Genomic DNA, 23,486 nt, shown 5'->3' on the forward strand with positions numbered 1-23,486 from the left:
GGCTCCTCTCCGGGGGTTCGAGCAGTTAGGCACATGGGAGGTACCCAACTGTCTTAGCTTCACTACCTCAGTTACCCTAGAAGGACTGACCTGTATTCCCCTGCCTGGGGACTTGAGGTCATTGCTCTTCGGGTGGCTTGGGCAGCCTGCCTGCCTTTTTTGAGCCTCACTTTCCCCATCTGTAGTATGGACATCACTGTAGCTGCCCCCAAATGCCCACTGCAACCCCCAGGTGTCCTGGGGGTCCCCAGGCAGCTGTGCCCAGCAAACCCCAGCTCTCCTCTGCCTTTCTACTTGGGGGTCATGTTGTGGTCATCTGGCAGCTTGTGCAGCCCAGGCAGGGTCAGGTAGCTTCAAGACCCCTGGTGGGCTCCGGGCGCTGTGCCTGACCTCTCTAGACCACACATTGGGAACCCCTCGCCTCTCTTGGAACACTCAGCCTGTCGCTTGTCATTCATCTCCCCTAGCTTGAGAAGGGCCTGAATTTGGTCCTTGATATTAACTCACGCCCTTTCCTCGAAGCCTCCTGGTTTCCATGGCTGATGCAAATAGCTGGGGCAGGGGTGGCATCACCCTGGTCCTAACTCCCTATGTGGCCAGTTCTCCCCAACCATCGACTGGGAGGACCATGCCAGCTCAGGGAGGCTGACATGAACCTCAGACCCAATCGCCTCATTCTGACTCCCCCACCGGGACTCACCAAACACGTACAAGGATCTTGCATCTGCTCCAGGAACTGCTGTCCTGACTTGACTTCTGGATGGGCCACCCATGTGACCTTGGGGCAGTCTTCAGGCCCTGTGAGCCTCATGCCTCCTCATCTGTCTAATGGGAGGTGGGTGGTGCCAGCCTATTTCTGGGGAAGCCTGAGGCACCATTCCTATAGTTCCTGCCCCAGCTCTGCTCTCAATCTGCCCAAGGCTCCCCATTGCCATCCCCATAAAACCAACTGTTCTCCAGGCTCTGCCCACCTCCCAACCTCATCTTCCCCATATTCCTTTTTAGTTGTTTTTCTAGCCACATCAGCCTCCCTACCTCTGGACCTTTGCACATGCTGTGCCTTGCATGGAGCACCTTTCCCCCAGCCCTCCTCATGGCCAGCTCCTTTCTGGCACTAGGTTCCAGCTCACATGTTGCCTCCATGGGGATATTGCTAGTTCCCTTTCACTGGCACCCTCGTCCCATCACCTTGTGTGCTCTGTCTCTGAGCTGTAAGCTTGTCTGAGGTCACCTTGCTTATGTGCTTTCCTGTTTGTCTGCTCCCTTCTGTCCATGAGTTCCATGTAGGCAAGCTCCTATTTTCTATCTCTTCTCCAACTTCCTGTAAATGTTTTTGAATATACACCTAAGTAATAAGGGGGTGATTTGGAGGGAAGGCCTCTGCCCCCACAGCTCCAGTGTTCTCCCCTGGGCTCCTGGCCAGCCTTCCTCCAGCTGCAGGCTTCTGTGGGGAGGCATGGCTCTAGCTTATCAGTCCTTCACACCTTAGTCTGAGAAAATGGGTTTTGTCAGTGGGTGTGGCTCAGGGTCTGTTTGGACCCAGGGTGGGTAGGCATATCACTGAGGTTGGGTTCCAGGCTCTGCTCTGCCACCTGAGGTGAACCTCAACGTCCTCTCCTGAAAATGGGTTAAGTGTGTTGCTACACAGGGCCACAGCTCCCAGCAAGGCACACAGCCCCTCTCTAAGGAGTGCTTGCCATCCTTGTTGACTGACATTGAAACCAGGGCTGAGGAGGAAACTACTGCAAAGGAGGGGCCAGTATACTCAGGCAATGACCCTACTGCTGTGTGCTCAGTATAGCTGAGCTGTGGCCCAGCCTCTCTGAGCCTCTGGGAGGCTGAGTGAAACTGCCTTGAAACCAGTTGGGTTTCGCTGTCAACACTGCTAAATTCAGCAGGTGTCCCTCCAGCCAGAGGAGGACCCAGGGTCCTGGGTTATAAACACATCTTTGAGGGGCAAGGCCTATGAACCCCATTTTCCAGATGAGAAATAGGCTCCTTGGCATCTGAGGGGCCACAGTGGGATGAGAACCCAGCTTGGCCTGCCTCCACGCTCCTCCTCTTGCCGGCGTTGCTAACCTGACCTTGGGCAAATGGCTCTCTGGCCTCGGTTGATTAAGCCCTGTCACTATGCCCAGGCCTGGCTCACAGCCATCGTGTCAGATGATTCCTGGGATCCCCGCGAGGCAGAGGAGACTGGGGGGCAGAGAGACAGTGTCCTGCCCAGAGCCAGCCAGGCTGACACGGAAGAGTTAGGATCCCAGGCACCCTGGCCAGGCACAGCTGAAGTGCCCATAGTGGGGGTGTCAGTTGCTAATGCCAAGGGGTATTACTGGCCATTGTTGGAAGGCAGAAGGGAGGTTGACCGGCGCCAGCATGCTGACAAGCAGACAGAAGCCAGAACCCAGGCATTGCCTTTGGCACCCTCTGGAGAGGCAGCCTAGTGCTGGGCTGCTGCCTGACCCTTGTCTCAGTTGGCACTGTACCTAGGGGTACCGTGGGACCTTCCAGGAGCTCGCTGCCTTCCTCCCAGGGCCTGACAGGTAGGTGCTGTGAGCAGGGACTCTTGTAGCATAAATATCTCCCTCTTTGGGTGGTAAACCCCACCCATAGTTGGTCTATGTCCACATTCCATGAAGCGCTATTTACAGAAAGGGAACAGGCCCCGAGAACAGTTTATCCATCACCAACACTCAGCAAGTCCTGGCTGTGGACCAATAAAGCTGTCAGTGTTTCACTTCCATTCATTTTGTTAGTGCTGCCATTAACCCTGGGAGGTAGTTGGAGAAACTGAGGCAGAGAGTTTGAGTCACTTGCTGAAGGTCTGGTAGCCAGCAAGTAAAAAAGAGCAGGGACTCAAACCCAGCCTCAGGCCCTTCCAGCAAGGAATACCTGTAATGTGAGGATCAGTTTTCTCATCTGCAAAGTGGGTGCTGTCTCCCTCCTTGCCCCCCGCCCCCAACCATCTGGAAATCAGGTCACGAGATGGTGTTAGGGAAGCACCCAGCCCAGTAAGGACCTGATACCCATTAGGTGTTCAGCAGACCTCAGAGCCCTCCTCTTATCCAGAGAGCAGAATGGAGACCAGGGTCTGGAAGTTGCTGGAAAGCAAACCACAGCTGGGAGGTATGGAGAGAGGCCCAGGTGGGAATATCATGAATCAGATGGTGGCCTCAGGCTAGTGACATCCACAGTGTGAGCCTTGATGTTTTCCCCCTCCTCCATACTAGGAGGCCTTTGTGCTGTTGTGGATTAAGCACCTAGCAGGGGGCTTGCACAGCCCTGAAATGTGAACCCTTATTAAGGCCATCCTCAGGTTTGCTCCCTCCCAGGATTCTTTGGTTATGAACTTGATCTCCACCAACTATACCCTGCACCTCGAGGAAATAAGAGCCAGTATCTGGGAACATTTATAACCCTCTCCACCCTGGCCCTGGAGATTAAGGGAGTGCACTTAGTGAGTCAGGAAACTGGGTGGGCTTGGGCGAAGTGCCAGTGACACAATGGAGCACTGGATGGCAGGTGTCTTCTCTAACTGCTGGCGTCTATCTGCAGAGAATCCCATGAACCGCACCTCACAGAGAAGCTGAGGCCCATAGGCCAGACAGACCTGCTGAGGGTCAAATGCTTTCACCAGAATAAGACAAAGGCTGGGATAGAAGTTCTCACAGGGAAGCCACCCAAAAAAGGAAAGATTAAGGCGTAGCAATCATCCTCCCCTGAGGAAACAGATCCACAAGCACCTTGACCAAGGTTGTGTGGTGGGCGTGTAGCTGGACACGGATTCGACCCAGACCGCTCAGGCCTCTGGTGGTTCTTCTCTGATACTGCCTTACCCCACTTGCAAAGAGCAGGTTGCTCTAAATTCACCCCCAGATTTAGCCACTTGAAGCGCCGTGGGCATGGAGCTTGACCTCTCTGCCAATGGTGGCTTTGACCTCCTAGGATCAGGATTAGTTTTCAGTTAATTCACAAAAGGCTTATCCGGGAGAAGGCCTAATGGGGATATCATGAACTCAGAGAAGTCAAACACTTCCAGAAAACCACAAAGCTCGTAGGTAGGATTCCACCTGTTTCCACATCTTCACAACAACCTGGAGCTGCAGAGGACAAGCCCGAGTGACCTCAGAGAGTCTGCCCTCTCCGTGTCTTTAGCAGAGCAATAATGGAGAGTGAAAGAATGGAGAATTATCCCAGGAATCTTTCAGCCGCGATGGCTCATGTTCACAGCCAGAGTTGGAGGTCTTGCTTCTGTGCTGTGTGGTCAGAAGGACAACCTCTTTGACGTAGCCTCAGGGGACCCTGCATGGGGCGTCCGAGGCTATCTACGGCAGCCGCCCTCCGGGCCAAACTCTGCACCTTGCACACGCCAGCCGGCTCGGAGGTGCACCGCCCACTGCCCCTGCGACCGGCCTTTGGGCCTGCCTGTCTTCGGCTTTGTAGCCAATCCTCATCGCCCTCCAGGCTACGCCCTCCGTTCTTCTCGAGCCAGCCGCGCCAGCCACTTCTCTTGCCCCCCAGGGATTGGTCGTCAGGGCTGCTCGTCTTCCGCCAGAGTTCCAATCTTCGCCTACCTCCAGGCCCTCACCTCCCAGCACCTCGCACCCTGAGGGACCACCTCTGGGACCAAAAACCTCACCGAATAGCCCGCCTTTGCCCCTCAGTGATTGGCCCTAGGGGCCGCCTGTCTGTTTCATGCTAACCAATCCCTGTCTTTCCAAACGCTGATTGGCCAACGCGCAGCCAATCGGAGCGTGGCGTGGACCCCTCCCGCGGCGCGCGCTGAGGGTGCGCGAGGCGGGGCCGTGGTGGCCGGAGGCGGCGGCGGCGGCGGCGGCGGTGGTGAAGGCGACGCGTCCCAGACGGTGAGGGGGAGCAGGGGGCGCGGGGTGGCGCAAGCGTCGGAGGGTCCGCTCCCTTGGGCCGAGCGAGGGCGAGGCACGGTCCTGTCATGTGTCCTGGGGCGGGGGCGAAAGAGGCAGGGCGTGACAGCAGCGTCAAAGGGGCAGGGAGAGGTTAAACCCCCCCATCCCTGCACCCCGCATCTGGTGCTCCCTGGGGACCCTCCCAGCCGAATCTGAACCTTCACGGTCAGTCCGCGCACACCTGACACCACGTCCCTTCTTGTTGACAACCCCCCCCCCCCATACACCTGATACTGCCCACTTCTCTGACATTCCCCACACCTCTAGAGCCATGCCCCCAGGAGCTCTGCACAGTTGAGGCTTCACACCCACAGACATCTGAGTCTGTACCCCCACTGATATTCTCTCACACACACCTGACGTTGCACACCCCCACATCACCGAAGATCGTCCCTCTTGGTGACATCTCCACACCCAGATCCATGCACCCCCACCTCTGCAACAGGGCCTACATCCCCTACTATACCCATGCCTGAGCCTGTGATGCTAAACTCTGGCCCCGCACTCACACCTGGTCCGGGTCATATCCCCTCACTGACTTTGCTCACATCCAGGTCTGTGCCCTTCTCACTTGCCCCCTCCCTTCAGCAACTCGGGTCAGGGTCCTCAGGTACCCTCCCCCTACCCCTGCGTCTGCCCTGTGCCTTTACGGTTCCTCTCTCCATCACACACCCTCAGTCTGTGTGCCCACCCGTACCTTCTTACAGGTGCACCCATGTTTGTGCCCCTCTCTGTAATCCTTGAACCCTTCCCCCACCCTAGGTCCTCTACCCTCCCCCACCCAAAAGAAAAGCCCACCCAGATGTTATATTTTCATTTATGAGAGTCTATAAAGTAACTTCTAGGCTTAGAATAATCCCTTTGGCCAGATGAAATTACAATTATCTCCATTTTACCAACAACAAACCTAAAGGGACTTCAGTTGGGGAGGCAGAGCCCATCCCTCCCTGAGCATTGCTGACTCTTCTCTGTAGACCTTCCCTGTTTTTGCCCATCCGTTGTGCTTATCTCTGAGGGATTGGCAGGGGAGGGGACCCCTACCTTCCCTGCAACTGTTCCTCAGGAGTCATGAGTCCAGAAAGACTGAGCTGGAAGGGGTGGCCCCTGATTGTTGCTGTAGCACGTGTCTCCGAGTCCTGGGGCTGGGTGGGGGTGGGGACCTTGCAGGAGTGGGACGTCAACACCTGGGGTGCCACCAGAGGCTAGGTCACCTGGGAGGGAGCTGCTGGCCTCCCGCCTCTGGCTCCAGCTCTTGCAGACTGAGGCCCCTCACTGACCCTCAAGACCTCCTTGGGCCCTTAAAGCTGATAAACCTGGAGAGTAAGGAAACACTCTTCAGAGTGAGGCGAGCTAATGTTACAGCCACTTAGAGCCAAACTGTAAAACTGGAGCCTGGTGTGGTGCTAGGATTAATGATTTTTCTGGAACTTTTCAAGTTCCCTGGAGTGTAATTTGCAAGTGTGCAGCGTAGAAGGAGCGGGTGGCTTTGTTGTTGAAAAGTAATAGTGTGGTGTGGTTTCCTGTAAGGTTTGCATAGTGCCTCTTACCCCTCTTCGGTCTCTCCCTGCAAAGATGGTGCCAGAATATTCTGGAGGGTCACCTTCAGCTTCTCCTGGACAAACTGAAGCCACTGGGGTTTTCTGTCCAAATTCAAAAGGAGTCATTTAAAACGTGTGTGTTTATGTATGTGTATGTATATGCTTATAAGTAGATATACGCATGTATGTACATCACACTCATATATGCATAGACACACATTTTATAAATACAGATGTATACACATTTCTTATATATACATACGCAAATCTATGAAATTTGACAAGGTAATTGATGTACATGGTAAAAAACAAACAAACAAAAAAGTCCAAAAGGACATCCAATGAAAATTAAGCACGTCTCCCCTTATCTGCACTCTGCCCTTCTAGAGGCATCCATTGTTAATTGCCCTGTTTCCTTCCAGAGATAGGCTATGGCGTGGGGGAAAGATGTATATCCCCCACCTCTTCTAAACCCCTGATACATTTGCATGAGCTTTTTATCAAATGGGTGTGCCAGTGTAATAGCCAGTCCCTCGCTGATGACTGTTCAGGTTGTCACTCGTAGCTTCTCTTGCAAACTGAGCTTCAGTGAATAGATGGAACCATGCATGAGCAAATATGGAATGAATGTGTGTGGGGCTCCAGCACAGACCCTTCGAAACCTCCCTGGCTTCCTGGAACTCCCATGCCAAAGGGCATGTCCATTTAAATGGTTAATGTTCCTCCAGAGAGGCTGTGCTGCCATCCGTTGTCTCTCGGCTGTGAAGGTGGAATTCTTGTTTTCTCTCCCAGCATCCAGAATAGATATTACCAAGTGTTTTGGTCTCTCCAGTCTGATAGGTAAAGCACAGCCTACAAGATCCTTTTGAACACCACTTCTGTGCTTTCTATCCGTCTCTTTGGCGTTCTAGCCCGGGTGGTGGTGATTAAACATTATACTTCTGTTTCTCTTCCACAGTTAGACTAACGTTCAGTCCAAGAACTATTTGAATCCCTTCTCTGTGGAGCTCTGGAGGAAACCTTGGGTGTGTGTGTGGGGCGGGGGGGGGGGGGGTCCCTGCAAGACAGAGACATGGGTATTGGCCACAGTCCTGGGAGGGGAGGTCTTAAGATGTCTAAAAATTTTTTTAAGAGGTGTAAATGTTTTTTTCCCACTTGGATCCGGCAAAATCACTTGGGTGTCAGATGAAATTGAGATAAGTCAGATGTAAATCTTCTGGGGAAGCTGTCTTGAGATTCTCTCGAGTCGTCGGCTGTTGCCCACTCTTGGTGCCAGGTGGAGAGCACCTTTTGACTGAGGCCAGGCCTTTTCGCACCTGTCATCCTGTTTTTTTGTGCTTCTGTTTTGGCAATTAGACAATACAGGAATACTGAAATGGTCAGAACTTTCAGCTTGGTTAGGTTTTGCAAACCAGCTCTTTTTAAAAACACATATATTCTTTATTTTTATTGTGAAACACTTAATAAAAAGTATATGATGTGCACATGAAAAGAAAGTATAAAGGATAACGAAGCGGACACTCAGTTGAAGAAGTAGAACATTGCCTCCGGCGGCCCTTCCTTCATCACTGCACTATTTTTAAAATATGCTTGTCAACATGTGTTTTCTTCACTGAGTACCTTTTGCTGCAGCTGAATGCTTGGATTCTAGGGTCTTAACAAAGATCAGCAGGAGCCAAGTTTTCTATCAAAGCTGTGTCAATAGGATGACCTGAGAGGTCCACGGAGGGAAGCAGTGACCTCAGGTTCATGGGCAGGTCACCAGCCAGTACCAGGAGCTTTGATCTTAGAAGACTCCTGTCTTGTTAGTGTCCTGGGCCTGCTGTGACAAATTACCACAAGCTGGGTGGCTTAAGACAAGAGAAAGTTATTCTGTCATAGCTGTGGAGAGCAGAAGGCAAAATCAAGGTGTTGGCAGATGCTGTAGATGGAATGCTTCTGTCTCCCTAAAATTCATATTTTGACTCTTTTTTAATGTTTATTTATTTTTGAGCGCGAGTTGGGGAACGGCAGAGAGAGAGGGAGACACAGAATCCAAGGCAGGCTCCAGGCTCTGAGCTGTCAGCACAGAACCTGATGCGGGGCTAGAATTCATGAGCTGCAGGATCATGACCTGAGCCGAAGTCGGACGCTTAACCAACTTTGCCACCCAGGCACCCTAAAATTCATATTTTGAAACCTAATCCACAACGTGATGGCATTAGGAGGTGGGGCCTTAAGGAGGTGAGTAGGTCATGAGGGTGGAGGCCTCATGAATGGGATTAATGCCCTTATAAAAGAGGCCCTGCCCCTTCTGTTTTATGAGGCACAGCAATACATTAGCTGTCTGTGAACCCGGAAAAGTGCTGTCACCAGACAGTCTGCTGGCACCTTGATTCTTGGACTTTCTAGCCTCCAGAACTGTGAGAAATACATTTCTGTTGTCCATAAGCCACCCAGTTTATGGTCTTCTGTTACCAGCCCAAACAGACTGAGACAGCAGGTCGGTTTCTACTGAGGGATCTAAGGGAGAATCTTACCAGCCTCTCTCCTGGCTGTGGTAGTTGTTGATAATCTTTGGGGTTTTGGCTTGGAGCCACATCATCCCAATCTCTGCCTCCATCTCCGCGCAGCCTTCTTCCCTGCGTGTGTGTCATCTTTTTTTTTTTAATGTTTATTTATTTTTAGAGTGGGGAGAGAGAGAGCGGGAGTGGAGGAGGGACAGAGAGAGAAGGAGACACAGAATCTGAAGCAGGCTCCAGGCTCTGAGCTGTCAGCACAGAGCCCGACGCGGGGCTCGAACTCACGGACCGTGAGATCATGACCTGAGCCAAAGTCAGGTGCTCAACTGATTGAGCCACCCAGGCACCCCCTGTGTGTGTGTGTGTGTGTGTGTGTGTATCTTCTTACAAGGACACCCATCGTTGGATTTAGGACCCACCATAAATTCAGTACGATCTCATCTCAGTGTCCTTAACTAATTTCACCTGCAGAGACCCTATTTCCAAATAGGGTCACCTTCTGAGGTTCTGGTGGGACATGAACTTTAGGGGACACCATTTAATCCCTGTAGCTGCAAAACCAGAATTTCTGTCAGGATGTTATGCAAAGAAATGCTTGTCTAGTGGCGTCTACTGCTTCAGGCAGAAGGGGGCTGGTAGGGTTGGAGCACACGGCCCCTCACTCACCTGCCTCCCTACTGGAAGGTGGAGGCATCTGCCCAGAGCTAGCAAGGACCTGGGCAAGTAAGCATGTATTTGCTAGCCCTTGGCGCATGCTTACGGGACTGTGAGCTTGGTCCTAGATCATCCCAGTTTATAGAAGGGTCATCAAGACTTAGGGGCCTTTGCCCCACCTGCAGGGAGAACAGAAGGGAAGCCAAGATGAGCCTAGGTCAGCCCAAATCCAGACCCCTGTCCTTTAAGCAGTCACCCGTGGCATGCATGCTTTCTGCCGCTGCTAGACACTGATGTCTGTAAGCTGTACTGAAACACCACAGGCAGCCTACCTCCAGGAATGGAACAAACTTGAAGCCTGACCACCCCCATTGTTTTCCAGTCTGTAAAAATCTATGCACCGGGGACAGGAACAGGTGCAGAGGAAGCAGAAATACTGGGGCTCTGAAGGGTAGGGGACACAGATGTGGATCCCCAAGTGGTTGGGGCTCTGTAGTTGATCAATTCTAGCAGAGGATTGAGGTGCTAACTCAGGGAGGGGAAGGTTCTCGGAGATCTGAAAGCCAGCAAGGAGTCAGCCAGATGGCGAAGCGTTGTAAGCAAAGGGAACAAGTGAGCCTGGATGTTGTGGGACCCAAGGCATGGAATTTGAGAGAGGATTGAGGGACCTGGTCCATGGAGCCGGTGACAGGCACAAGAGGGGACTTAACCTTGAGGCCACTTCGGGCAAGGCATCACCAGCCTACCTTAGCTGAGAGCCTCTAGCAGCCTGTGCTTTCCCAGCCATGAGATGAGTCCACCTTGTGAGTAGTTGCAAGCCTTCCCTGATCAAATGTGCCAGTGAAGGGCTCCCAAAAGACGTCACTGCTGTTCTGTCCGCAGGTCGCATGCCTTTGCCATGGGATGAGTTGAAAAAGCGAGTATGTATGTTTCAGTTAAGTCTTAATTAGCCACGCAGACCCAAGCCCCACCCAGGCTGCGGTATTTGTCCCGGCCCTGTCTAAGGGGTAGGCTCCCAGACCTCACTGTGGCAGCTGTGACTCAATATGCCTGAGGAGGAGCTCAGGAATCCTGCACAAGTGTCCTGGAGATTCTGGGACAGGTGTTCCTGGAAACACCTGGTGTAGCAGCTCAGAGCTGGAGGAAGATGCTAGACCCTGCCTCTCCCCTGTGGTGGTGGGCAGGTCCCCGCAGCCAGAAGAGGGGAGGGAGCTTGGCTTACAGCACAAAGGGGAGACAGGACCCCTTACTGGCCAGGCCTTAGCCAGTGGCTAGTCTAGCCTTGGGCTGGCAAGGCGATGTATAAGAGCCAGGCCTTGAAGAAGGGACAGGTTTGGGGGCTGTGAACAGCCCCTTTGGCCTGGAGCACACCGGTCAGAGCCAAGTGTCGGCCAGCCCTGAACGTGAGAGTCACAGACTGCCCCACCTGTTGTGCCGGACAGCGGCACCGGCGTGGTAGAGTGTTTGGACGGGGAGCACGTGCTTCCTAAACCATTGTCACCTGGTGGGCAGTGGGGGCGCCACTTTCCAACTTCTGTTTAACTCTTTGGGGAGATGAACCTGGAAAAAGCGGGGAGCGGCGCTGGAGACCAGGGACCAATGCTCAACTCTTTTAGAGACCCTGGCATGGGGAATGCAGGCTGAATGGTGAGATCTAGGAACTGGTGAGGCCTGCTCAGTAGGGCCCTTAGTAGGGCCTGTGATGGGCTCCATCCCAGGCCCATCTGACTCCTTATTAGGCAGAATGATACTTACCAATACTTAACCAGTACCCATGACCCACTTGAGCAGCAGGACCCTGGAAAGATGGTGATGGATGGAAACTGAGCCCTGAGGAGGTTTAGTAACACGTCCAAGGTCACACGCTGGACCCCATCTTCCCACAACACCAGCATGGTGTAACTGGGAGCCTGTACACGTTCCTACTTAGGGAATGAGGCGGACAGTGATAGAAAAGGTACATCTCTGCTGCCACATGAAGGATGTCTGAAGGGCAGGAAGATGGACAGAAAAACCACCTGTGTGTGGGTATATGCTTCTGACTTCTTGCTAAGCATGGACACTGAGCGCAGCCCAGGCCATTGCCTTCCACAGACACCCCCCACCCCAAGCCTAGCAGAGGAAGCTAATGGAAAGTGACCCCTCCTGGTGCAGCAGGGAACCACGGGGTGCTCAATGTAGGGCAGAGCAGCTAACTTTTGGGAGGCGAGGCTGGGACATTTAGAGAGGGCTTTGAAGGGTGCAGAGGAGTTTGCTAGGCATGGGGTGGGGAGAGTGCAGCCAAAGCAGAACTTGGTGTGTCCTGAAAGTTAATTGTCTTATCCGGCAAATAACTGAGTGGATACAAGCACTGTGCTAGGCTCCACATGGCGAGTGAGAAAACAAGACTTTTGGGGTGAGGGCTTTACACAAGTGCACCCTCTTATTAGAGGGACCTGAGTACCACCGCGTGCCTCGGTTTGTTGTAGATCACTACGGTGCAGTTGGTGACAGGTGTTGGCAACACTTTCTTGCAAGGGCCGAGGCCAGTGATTGACAATAGGATGTTCTGTATCTTTTAGGACTTGGATGCCTGAGTGACCCAGAGAGACTGCAACACAAGGTCATGGTGACCAGTTTGTCTGAAAGGCACGAATAGAAGGGAATGCAGCAGGGAGAGATGGGCAGCAGCTGGTGGGGTCTGGGTTAACAGGGAACAGCCATTATGTAAGATGCTACCGCTCTCTTAGGCAGAAATTAATGCCCATTAACTGGAAAAGAAAACAGCCTTTATCAACAGGCAGATAGGATGTTAATTGGCTTCCGTTTACTGAGAGATTACAGGATCTGTCCACGACTGCTTGTAAACTCCATCAGCCGAGAACCACCCCCCGGCCCTCACTCTATGTAAACATTTCCTTGGCCCCATGGGGTGGCGCACACAAACGCTCATGAACATGAATGGTGGCCTTGGTCAGGGAGCTTCTGAGGGAATCGGGCACAAATGTGTGTGTGCAGGTGCGTGTATTAGGACGGACGCACACGTGGAGAGGCTGCTGCGTGGGGCTCATAGCCTGGGCTACCTAAGATCCCAAAGCACCTGGTTCGCATTTCCTAGACAGTGCTGTTCAGTATGTTATATTGCTGAATTGCCTCCCGACCCTGCTTTGCTTTGTTTTTTGATGAGTGGAACAGAAACATGGTACAAAAAATGAATTTTTGTTGATTGGGGCTGGTCTGTGAATGCTGCCTGCCCATGGCATGTGGGGGGTGAGCCCCATCTCACTCCACTTTTAGCAGAGACTCTGGCACCTGAATCCCAGGCCGTGGGTACCTGTTAGAGGTACGCCCAGAGAACATACGGAGGCTGGGCACACCGGGGCCGCAGGATGCCATTGTCCATGGTTGGAAATGCAGCACGGGCCCGGAAGAGTATAAGGGAAATACACAGATCAGGGCTCTGGAAGGCTGTGCAAGGGACAGAGACCCATCCCAAACTGGCTGAACTAGAAAGGGAGCTTTGTGGGCTCCAGGGTGAAAAAGTCTAAGTGCTCCTAGCACCTGCCAGGTTCTTCGTGAGCTCCCAAGTTCTTCTAGAACCATTGGGCCCCAGGGCATCCCAAGTCATGAAGACATATGTCCACCTCCCTCCCTGGCCTTGGCTCTGTCAGCTGCCCTTGGGGCCTACCTGTTTCCCCTCCTGAGAGAAAGAGGACTTCTCCGGCCCAGTGATTCCCTCAGAAATCCCAGTCTTTGGGTCTGGTGCTCCAAACTGAGGGTCACCCTGGAGTCAAGGGGAGGGTCAGCCCCGCCTTTCTCCCAGGTGACAGAGACAGAGTGGGTGGCTGCCCAGTGTGCTGTCTCCAGAAGGGGGGCAGACATCCCTTGTACATGTGGCCTTCCTTCTAGGAGCTTAGGCATCTCCTCGGACTTTCAGTCATTGCCAAAATCATCAGCAGGCGTTCTCCACAGGTGAGGGGAAAGGTGAGCATCAGTGAGCAATGCAGATCACCCCTCTGCTGCCATCAGAGTCCCCTCAGAGTTAAGAACACAGTACCCAGGGGCGCCTGGGTAGCTCAGTCAGTTAAGCGGCCGACTTCGGCTCAGGTCATGATCTCGCGGTCTGTGAGTTCGAGCCCCGCGTCGTTCTCTGTGCTGACAGCTCAGAGCCTGGAGCCTGTTTCAGATTCTATGTCTCCCTCTCTCTGACCCTCCCCCGTTCATGCTCTGTCTCTCTCTGTCTCAAAAATAAATAAATGTTAAAAAAAAAAATTTAAAAGAACACAGTGCCCAGGTTCAGGGTCAGGTGGTCTGGGAGAGGCTGGCCAAGTTTGGGGATTCTCTTCTTTAATGTTTAATTTTTTTCTTGTGGTATAACTGACACACAGGAAAGTGAGTAGCTTCTGTCCACAGCTCAAGGAAGTTTTACATGTGTGTTCACTTGTGAAATCTGATCAACATGCAGAACGTTTCAAGCCCCCCACTCTGGCTCCTCCAATGGCCCTTCCCTGTCCTACCTCCCACAGCAAACCCCATTCTGATCTTTATCACTGCTGACGCTTTATTGTCGTGCTTGATCTATTTTATTTTACTTAATTTTTATTTATTTATTTTTTTTTTTTTAATGTTTTTATTTATTTTTGAGACAGAGAGAGACCGAGCATGAGCAGGGGAGGGGCAGAGAGAGGGGGAGACACAGAATCTGAAGCAGGCTCCAGGCTCTGAGCTGTCAGCACAGAGCCCGACGCGGGGCTCGAACTCACGGTGCGTGAGATCATGACCTGAGCTGAAGTCAGACGCTCAACCGACTGAGCCACCCAGGTGCCCCTGATTTTTTAAATTATGATGAAATGTGTACAACTTAAAATATACTGCCCCCACCTTTGCTTTGCATATAGTTCACTGACATGAAGTGCGTCCTCATTGCCGTGCAGCCATGACCAACCAGCTCCAGAACTTTTCCATCTTCCCAAACTGAAACTCTGTCCCCATTAAACACGAACCCCCCATTCCCCTCCCTCGGCCCCTGGCACCCACCATTGTACTTTCTGCCTCTATGAATTTAGGGACTCTAGAGACCTCACAGAAGTGGATTTAAATCTTTGTCCTTTTGTGACTCTTTTATTTCACTTAGCGTGATGTCCTCAAGGTTCCTCCATCCCGTAGCCTGTGTCAGAATTTCGTTGCTCTTTAAAGCTGAATAATGTTCAGGTCACCTGGGTGGCTCAGTCGGTTAAGCAGCCGACTTCAGCTCAGGTCATGATCGTGCAGTTCGTGGGTTCGAGCTCCATGTCGGGCTCTAATCCTGACAGCTCAGAGCCTGGAGCCTCCTTCGGATTCTGTGTCTCCTCTCTCTGCCCCTCCCCTACATGTGTTCTGTCTCTCAAAATTAAATAAACATTTAAAAAAATTTTTGTAAAATCTCAATAACATTCCACTTGTACAGAAGGCCACTTTGTGTCACTGTGCTTGGATGTGACTTAGACTCACTTGGTGCACAGTGTTTTGTGTTGGCTTCTCTTTCTCCACTGCTTTGTCTGAGATTTGTGCCTGTCAGTTGCGTGTGGCAGCAGCCGGCCCTTCTGTCTTGTCGTGTGGACCGGCTGTGTGACCCTGCCACCTGCGAGAACTTGCTCTCTTGTGGGTGGCTGTCTGGGTTGTGTTCCCAGAGGGTGCTCGTCATCACTGTGAGATATGACAGGCTACCACACAGGTGTTCGGAGCTCCCAAATGGCATCTTAGGGGCTCAAACACTGAGGAGAGGCACTGGGGGAGGGATTTGGGGGATCATCCTGGCTGGGGTCCAACAGGGATGTTGTGGGATGGGGGTGTTTTGTGCTCTCCCACTAGCAGAGCCTTCCATGGCCCGCATGCGCTCGCCTGCCTTTATTTCCCCGATCAGCCTGAGCTGGCTCCAGCCTTGGGGGAGCCCCGCTTTTTACTGCTCTGGCTACACGGGGTGCTCCTTCCCAGACCCCAGGACTTACCCTGCCCTGCACCTCTCCCACCACAGAGCCCCGCTCACCAGCACCCCTGGGGGTCCTCTGCCCACACTCCCCGCCCCCCACCACTGTGGTGCCGTTTCCCCCAGAGTGTGTACTTGGCAGGCACACAGTTAATCAGACTCAAAGGAACCCCAGAGGGGTAGTGTATATTGGACCAGAGCAGGGCAGTCCTTAAGGCTCCCCTTTCCAGGACCATCCCTTCAAGGATCGGGACAAGAGGATTCTAGAACCTTCAAGCCCCCACTCACAAGCTCCCAGACTGGCCAGGCCCTGGCCCTGCCCAGTGGCACCTTTCCTCCTTGTCTGGGTTCCTCTTACTGGGAACAAAGGAGTGAATTCCCTTTGGTGCCCACTGCCCAGCCACCGGGCAACCCAGAGGGCCCTGTGGAAAGCTGGGGTCACACGAGCCAGAGGAGCACAGTGAGCAAGTGGGGTGGAGGGAAGACATGGGAGCAGCAAGGACCAGGATGATGAGAAGCAGAGCTGGGCCTCAGACAGGAGCTTGCACCCTGCCCTGCACCACCCTGCCTCGCCTCTGTATCTACAGAATCAGGCTTGGGGCCCACAGGCACACGTCAGCATCTGTCCCTTGAGCACACTTAGTCCAACTCCTGCAGCTACTTTGGACCACCCCTTGTCATCTGCGTCATGTTGATCCCCCCACTGCCCTCCACCCCCACCACCCTCCTGCCAAACCTGCCCCTCCACCTCCAGTGGGTGTAAGACATCTTGGCCTGTGGCCAGCATTAGAAGATCAAAGCAGCCAATGAGTAACAGATCATCTTGTTTTAACCCAGAGCATGAAGTGGTCATCTACAAGGTCATACTGATATATATATTTTTAAATGTTTATTCATTTTTGAGAGAGAGGGAGAGAGAGAGAGACAGAGCGTGAGTGGGGGAGGGGCAGAGAGAGGGAGACGCGGAATTGGAAGCAGGCTCCAGGCTGTGAGCTGTCAGCACAGAGCCTGACGTGGGGCCCGAACCCACGAACTCTGAGATCATGACCTGAGCTGAAGTCGGACGTTTAACCAACTGAGCCACCAAGCACCCCAAGGTCATACTGATCTGAATAAATGACAGAAAAAGTAAATTAGTTGGGGAGAAGAGGCCACAGTTCCTGTGTAAGAATACCCAGTCACGTATTCTCCCCCTCCAGGAAGAGAGCTTAACTCCCCCGACCCCCAAAGGTGGGCTGGTTCCAAGGAGAAGAGTCTGGAAAAGTGTCACTCAGCAGGGGGACAGACATCTGGCAGACCCCACCTTAACCAAGAGGTCCAAGTCATTCTCACCTGGATTAAGTCTGTGTTCTCAGGTATAATGTCATGAGGAGGTCTCACCTCCAAGGTCCTCCCAAGACCACACAACCCAGGCTCATAGTGAAAAAACACATCAGACAAACCCAGATGGGCTGGGGCATGAGGGAGTGGGATTCTGGGGCAGAAAAGGGAGATTAGGGGAATAACTGGAAAGCCTGGAGTTCTGTGGACAGTCATGTTAGAACAGGAGGAGTAGTAGGCTCACTGACCTACTCCCAGGTCAGAGCCCAGGTCCTCTCTTCACGGCCAACACTTCAGGCTGGGCTCCCTTTCGTGGTCACCCTTCTCGAATCTGCGGGCTGTGACACTTGAGGGTCTCAAGAGGCCTCTGCTTCTTATTTTTCCGTTTTATCAGATACCACCATGTGTCACTGTCCACTGTCCCTAATTCACCTCTACTGCCAGGGGACCAGGGCCTCGGAGGCACTGAGCAATGTTTCATGTGGGGCCCCACGTCCGGAAGGTAGGGCAGCTGGGGTTCTTCCCAATCAGACGTTCTGTGTTTTCAAATGTCTGTGTTCCAAAATATGTTTCAGATGCCCAGCCTGCCCATGTGCCTCATTATCTTAGGTTTAAATTTTTTAAGTCAGGCAAGGCTCAGGGTATCATCTCCCAGACATGATTTCTGCTGACTTCTTCCAGGCTTGTGGGAGCCAGCAGGCCAAGGCTATCTTCCAAGTTCAAGACTGGAAGTTCTCAGGCCCCCAGACACCAGGCCTTGGTCCCTCAGGGATCTCCTCCCACACCTTCCTTCTGCCAGGTGCCAGCCCATAACAGGGACTGCTCACCCAGAGCCCCACCTTGGTGATACAGACTCTGACTTCTGTCCCGGTGGCGTGCCAAGCCAGCCCTTGACTGCCTCTTCCAGGATCATGTCCTAGGGACAGAGCCTTGGGCACCTCCGATCCATCACAGCCCAGGAACCCATGGTGTCCCTTTAGCTCTGTGAACAGGTTGTTTGTGTTCTGCTGGGCTTTGCAAGTTGCCTTCAGGGGACTACTGAGTACAGCCAGATCCTCTTCCATATGCTTCCCTTAAGCCGTTGTTCCTTCAGGTTAAACAAAGTCTTAAGAGGCACATGGTTCTCCAGGAGAATCATTTGGGATGAAATGGTGTTGAGGCTGGCCTAGGGGCCATGGTTTCTTGGAGAAGGATATGGCCATGACTTTTGGAGTCCTATGTCAAGGTTGGAGTTCCCTCTGCCGTTGGTCTGACCAGGTTTTTCCATGTCTCATCAGCAAAATGGAGAGAGAAACCAGTGACCGTGACACCCCTAATTGTTAGTGACAGTGATTGTCACCTTTAGTGGTCTCTAGCAGGGAACGCATGCTGCCTTAACTTCCCCATTGGTAAAGCAGCACCTATACCCAGTGGTGAAGGCTGGCCAGATGAAAGAACACAGGAACAAAGGGATTTAATAAACAATAGCTGCCATTGTGTCATTGTGTTTATCGCCTGCCTTCACTCCCAGTTCTCATCCCACACTCCCAGTTCTCATCCCACACTTAGAGCCAGAGGTGACCTTGAGCAAAGGCCGTGGCCTGGGGCCCTGCAGCTGCTGACCTCTAACACCCTGCTCCAAAGAGAGATCAGGATCAGGGGGTGCCTGGGTGGCTCAGTCGGTTAAGCGTCTGACTTCAGCTCAGGTCATGATCTCATGGTTCGTGGGTTCAAGCCCCTCGTTGGGCTCTGTGCTGACAGCTGAGTCTGGAGCCTGCTTTGGATTCTGTGTCTCCCTCTCTCTCTGCCCCTCCCCTGCTCATGTTCTGTCTGTCTCTCTCTTAAAAATAAAATAAAAACATTAAAAAAATTTTTTTTAAGAGAGGCCAGGGTCAGGCTATGCCTGCCAAGAAGAGCATCGGTCTCCCCACAAACCAGGCAGCAGCCCCAGTCCCTCTCACGGGGCTCCCGTGGCTGCCAGAGCCCTTCCCCAGCCCAAGATACTAAGCTGCTGACTTGGAGGCACCAACTGGACAAGGAGGGGCCAGACCAGCCAGCCAGCCCCTCAGCAGCCGCAGACCTCTGAAATTGGTTTCTCCGAAACCTCTAGCAAATCCAGAAGGTCATGGTTGCCTTAAGGCATTTTTTTTTTTTTTTTAGCTTTTTATTTTGAAATAATTTCAGCCTTACAGAAAAGTGACAAAAAATAACCAGAGTTCTGGTAGACCCTTCATCCAGCTGCCAATGTTAGCATCATACAGGATATTAGCATCATACAGGATACAGCTGCCTGAACCAGAAAATACCATCGAGGCAACTTTGGAGCTCACCTCCAGCCTGAATTCAGATCTCCCCAGCATTTCCCCTAACGTTCTCCAGCCTCCCACACTGCATTTCGTCATCCAATCTGCCTGGTCCCCCCTGATCTGTGATGTGCCCCAGTCTTTCCTCATCATCCACAAGCTCCACACCTTTTTTTTTTTTTTTTTTTTTTGCAGTGTCCTTTGGTGTGGACTGTGTGCTGTTTACTCATGGTTAGCCTGTGGGGTCCATCTTTGGTAGGAATCTCACTGCAGCAGTGTCGTGTGTCCCTCCTATGGCATCATGTTGGGGATGCAGGCTGTCTATAGGCCCTGTCACCGGTGGTGTTGACCTTGCTCACTTAGTCAAGGTGGGCTGTGCTCATTAGTGACAGGCTGAGTGGCTTCTCCCCATGGGGATGTGAGTTACACATTCCCTCTGTCACCTCCCTCTGCGGCGCTTCCCTTCCAGGCCTTTGCTGGGACCAGCAGCTGACGGTGGCCTTAGGGCCAGTGAGTCCTCAGGCTCATGTATTGGGATAGCACACATTCCAAAGTGTTTGCCAGACCACCTGCAAAGAGGTGTGCCCCCCGCCACCGCCCCTCCTTGTCCACCCCCATCTCCTGGCACAGTTGTAATACTTGTAAACAGCCCTTCAGTGAGGGGTCAGCCTGACTTTCTCCGTTATCGGTCTTTTTTGTTTTGTCATATATTTTTTTAAGTTATTTGTTTCTTTCCTGGTGACCTGGTGTTTCTTTGTTTCTTTGCCTTTTTTTTTTTTTTTCCTTGGGCTGTTTTTTGTTTGTTTACTGATTTTATAATAGCAAGGAGCTCTTTATTTCTTAGAGAGATTAACCTTTGGCCTGAGGGACAAAATCTTGAGATCTTACCCCCTTCATTCCCCCAGGGTAAGGATCTCCTCTTCATCCCATGATCCTTGGTGAGTTGCCAGGAGGCTCTGGACCCTGGTGAACAGCTGGCAGCCTGAGACCTTTCACTCTGCTGGGGTGGGGGTGCCTGGAGCCCCCCCCCCGCCCCCCGTCTCTTCCCTAAAAAGGGCTCTTAGTCTTAGTTTCCTGTGGCTGCCATAACAAATCACCACAAACTGGTGATTTTTATTCTCTCATAATTCTGGAAGTTAAAAGTTCAAAACTAAGGTGGTGACCGTGCACTCTGACGGCTCCAGGGCAAGATCTGGTCTCTGCCAGCTTCTGGGGACTCCAGCAGTGGCCAGCTTGTGGCCACGTCGTTCAAATCTCTGCCTCTGTGGTCACATGGCCTTCCTGCCTATGTGTCCTCTTCTGTCTTATCAGATCACATTGGATGTAGGGATGATCCAGGATGATCTCATCTCAAGATCCCTACCTTAATTACATCTGCAAAGACCCTTTTTCTAATCATATCACATTCACAAATTCCAGGTGGAGATGTCTCTTGGGAGCTACCCGTCAGCCCTCTGTCCCAGCATGCCTTATGACTTGCTTTGGGCGCTCTGTCACCTGCAGCGACACACTCTTATAGGTCTGCATGGGTTTGTTTCTGTCTGCATCCACCACACCCGGGCCCCTTAATGAATTCTCTGCGCTGAGTTCCTGCAGCAGGTCCTGGAGCCAGGCAACCGAGGGAAAAAAGATCCAGGGGGCTCCACGGGCCGCCCCCACCTGAGCTTGTACATCCCGTCTGTGCAGAGCACCACCTGCCTGCCTCCAAAGCAGCTATGGCAGGAGTTGGAGGGAGGGAGGAATGGAAGGAGGGTGAGGCCACAGATCAGAGCCTCGTGTGGCTGGGACCAAAGGGCTGGATGCTGTCTCGGGAAGACACTTTTGCAGAATGTGTCCACACTTAACATGCCCATGCCTCGACACAGCCCTAAGAAAGGCTGCACCACCCATCCGAGTGCCCAGATGTGGGGACCATCCCCTGGAATCCATAGCGTCAGGGATGGTGCTGAGCCACAGCCGTACACGCTAGGGGGTGAGGGGACGAGACAGTCTCGGTGCACCCTATAGGCCGGTACCCCAGCAGCTGGCTTGAAAAGGTCCCTAGAGCCTAGCTTCTCGTTGTTGGTTTGGAAAAGTTTTGGATTTATATAAAAATTGGGAAAGACAACAGTTCCCCTATACCCCACACACCTAGTTTCCCCTCTTAATAACATTTTACATTACTTTGGTACATTTTTTACAAATGTATAAATACTGATAGCTTACTATTAATTAAAGGCCATAGTTTATTCACGTTTCCTCAGTTTCCCCTAATATCATTTTCTTGTCCCCAAATCTCACCTGACATCTAATCCTCACATCTCCTTAGGCTCTTCTGGGCTGAGACAGTTTTTTGGACTTTCTTGTTTTTTTGATGACCTTGACAATTAAAAAAAATTTTTTTTAATGTTTATTTATTTGAGAGAGAGAGAGACAGACAGACAGAGCATGAGTGGGGGAGGGGCAGAGAGAGAGGGAGACACAGAATCCGAAGCAGGCTCCAGGCTCTAAGCTGTCAGCACAGAGCCCGACATGGGGCTCGAACCCACAAACTGTGAGATCATGACCCGAGCCGAAGTCAGACGCTCAACTGACTGAGCCACCCAGGCACCCCTTGACCTCGACGATTTTGAGGAGAACAAGTCAGGTATTTTGTATGACGCCCCCCAACTAGGATTTGCTTGCTGTTTTTTCATGGTTGGCCCCGTGTGATGGGTTTAATGAGGACCACGTGGGTGAAGTGCCCTTCTCATCATGATGCACACCGTGTCCACCGCACAGGCCACCAGCATGACTCATTTTTTTTTAAATTTTTTTTTTTTAATGTTTATTTATTTTTGAGACAGAGAGAGACAGAGCATGAACGGGGGAGGGGCAGAGAGAGAGGGAGACACAGAATCAGAAGCAGGCTCCAGGCTCTGGGCCATCAGCCCAGAGCCCGACGCGGGGCTCGAACTCATGGACCGCAAGATCGTGACCTGAGCTGAAGTCGGACGCTTAACCGACTGAGCCACCCAGGCGCCCCCAGCATGACTCATTTGATATTGACCTTGATCACCTGGCTGAGGTGGGACCCGTCAGGTGTCCCGTCCTTGGAAGGAAATCACCACATGCAGCCCACACCTGAGGGGTGGGGAGCCACGCACCCATGCCCCCTCAAGAGTGGAGTTTCTGCACAAAGTATTTGCCTGGGGAATTTGTCTCTTCTTCCCATTTATTTCTGTATTCAATCATTTCTTTCTTTTTTTAATGTTTATTTATTTATTTTGAGGGAGAGAGAGCAGGGGAGGGGCAGAGAGAGAGAGAGAGAGAGAGAGAGAGAGAATCCCAAGCAGGCTCTGCGTTGTCAGCACAGACAACGGGCTTGATCTCACAAACCACAAGATCATGACTTGGGCTGAAATCAAGAGTCAGACACTTAACCAACTGAGCCACCCAGGTACCCCTATTTCTTTCTTTTTTTTTTTTTTTTTTAAGATTTTCTTTTTAAGTAACCTCTACACTCAACGTGAGACTCAAACCCACAACCCCAAGATCAAGAGTCATATGCTCCGTTGACTGAGCCTGCCAGGCACCCCTCATCATTTATTTCTATCTGCGGACTTGTGGATATTTAATTTATATGTTGGATGATAATCCAGTACTCGTTGCTCAGAGAGTTCGAGCTGTGGGCCACTGGGAGCTCTTTGACTCCCCTGCCTGTCTCACTGTCACACCGCCATTGGCTTTGGTTCCTCCCTGGCACCTTAGGGTGCTCTGGGCTCATTTTTATGCTTCCTGCCATCTTGGAAGCAGCCATGCTTCCTGGAGCCAGGGCCCGTTTTAGGTAGGAAACAGCAGCAGAGGACAAGTGGAGGGGAATCCTGTTTGTGCTGTCTAGGACCTTCTGCCCTGGGATTGACCTGGGAGGGCCTGGGAAGGCCTGGAGGGCAGGAGAGGCTTTAACAGTCTGCATTATTTCGTGGGAAAGTGTATTGATTTATTGGATGATTTTTTAAAATTTACTTATTTATTTTGAGAGAGAGAGGGAGAGAGAATGCGTGCGCACACACATGGGTGAGGGGCAGAGAGAGAAAACCCCAAGCAGGCTCTGCACTGTCGGTGCAGAGTCCAACGCGAGGCCTCAAACCCACGAACTGCGAGGTCATGACCTGAGCTGAAGTCAGACTCTTGACCAGCTGGGCCACTCAGGCGCCCCAATTTATTGGCTGATTTTAAAGCATGGGACCCGAGCACCCCCGCTCCCCCCCATCCCCCAAACACCAATGCACAGTCGGCATCTTGGTGGCACTAGTCTTTCCTTCTTTTTTCCTTCTGTTCCTGTCACTGTGGTTTGCTGGGCT

The 23,486-nt window shown here is 52.2% G+C and overlaps 1 protein-coding gene across 3 annotated transcripts in view; it reads left to right on the forward strand.

Moving 5' to 3' along the window:
- Window positions 1-4,808: 4,808 nt before the first annotated feature.
- Window positions 4,809-23,486, forward strand: part of SLC25A42 (solute carrier family 25 member 42) — a 30,746-nt gene continuing 12,068 nt past the window's right edge. The window contains exon 1 of one of the 3 annotated variants that reach the window (XM_042928982.1): window positions 4,809-4,865. The gene's annotated coding sequence lies outside the window, so the exon portion shown is untranslated. Of the gene's footprint in view, window positions 4,866-16,645; window positions 16,918-20,658; window positions 20,684-23,486 lie in introns of those variants that run through there. The other 2 variants (XM_042928983.1, XM_042928984.1) reach the window with 2 other exon arrangements.

Source organism: Panthera leo, chromosome A2 (genome assembly GCF_018350215.1).
Source record: "Panthera leo isolate Ple1 chromosome A2, P.leo_Ple1_pat1.1, whole genome shotgun sequence".
NCBI lineage: Eukaryota > Metazoa > Chordata > Mammalia > Carnivora > Felidae > Panthera > Panthera leo.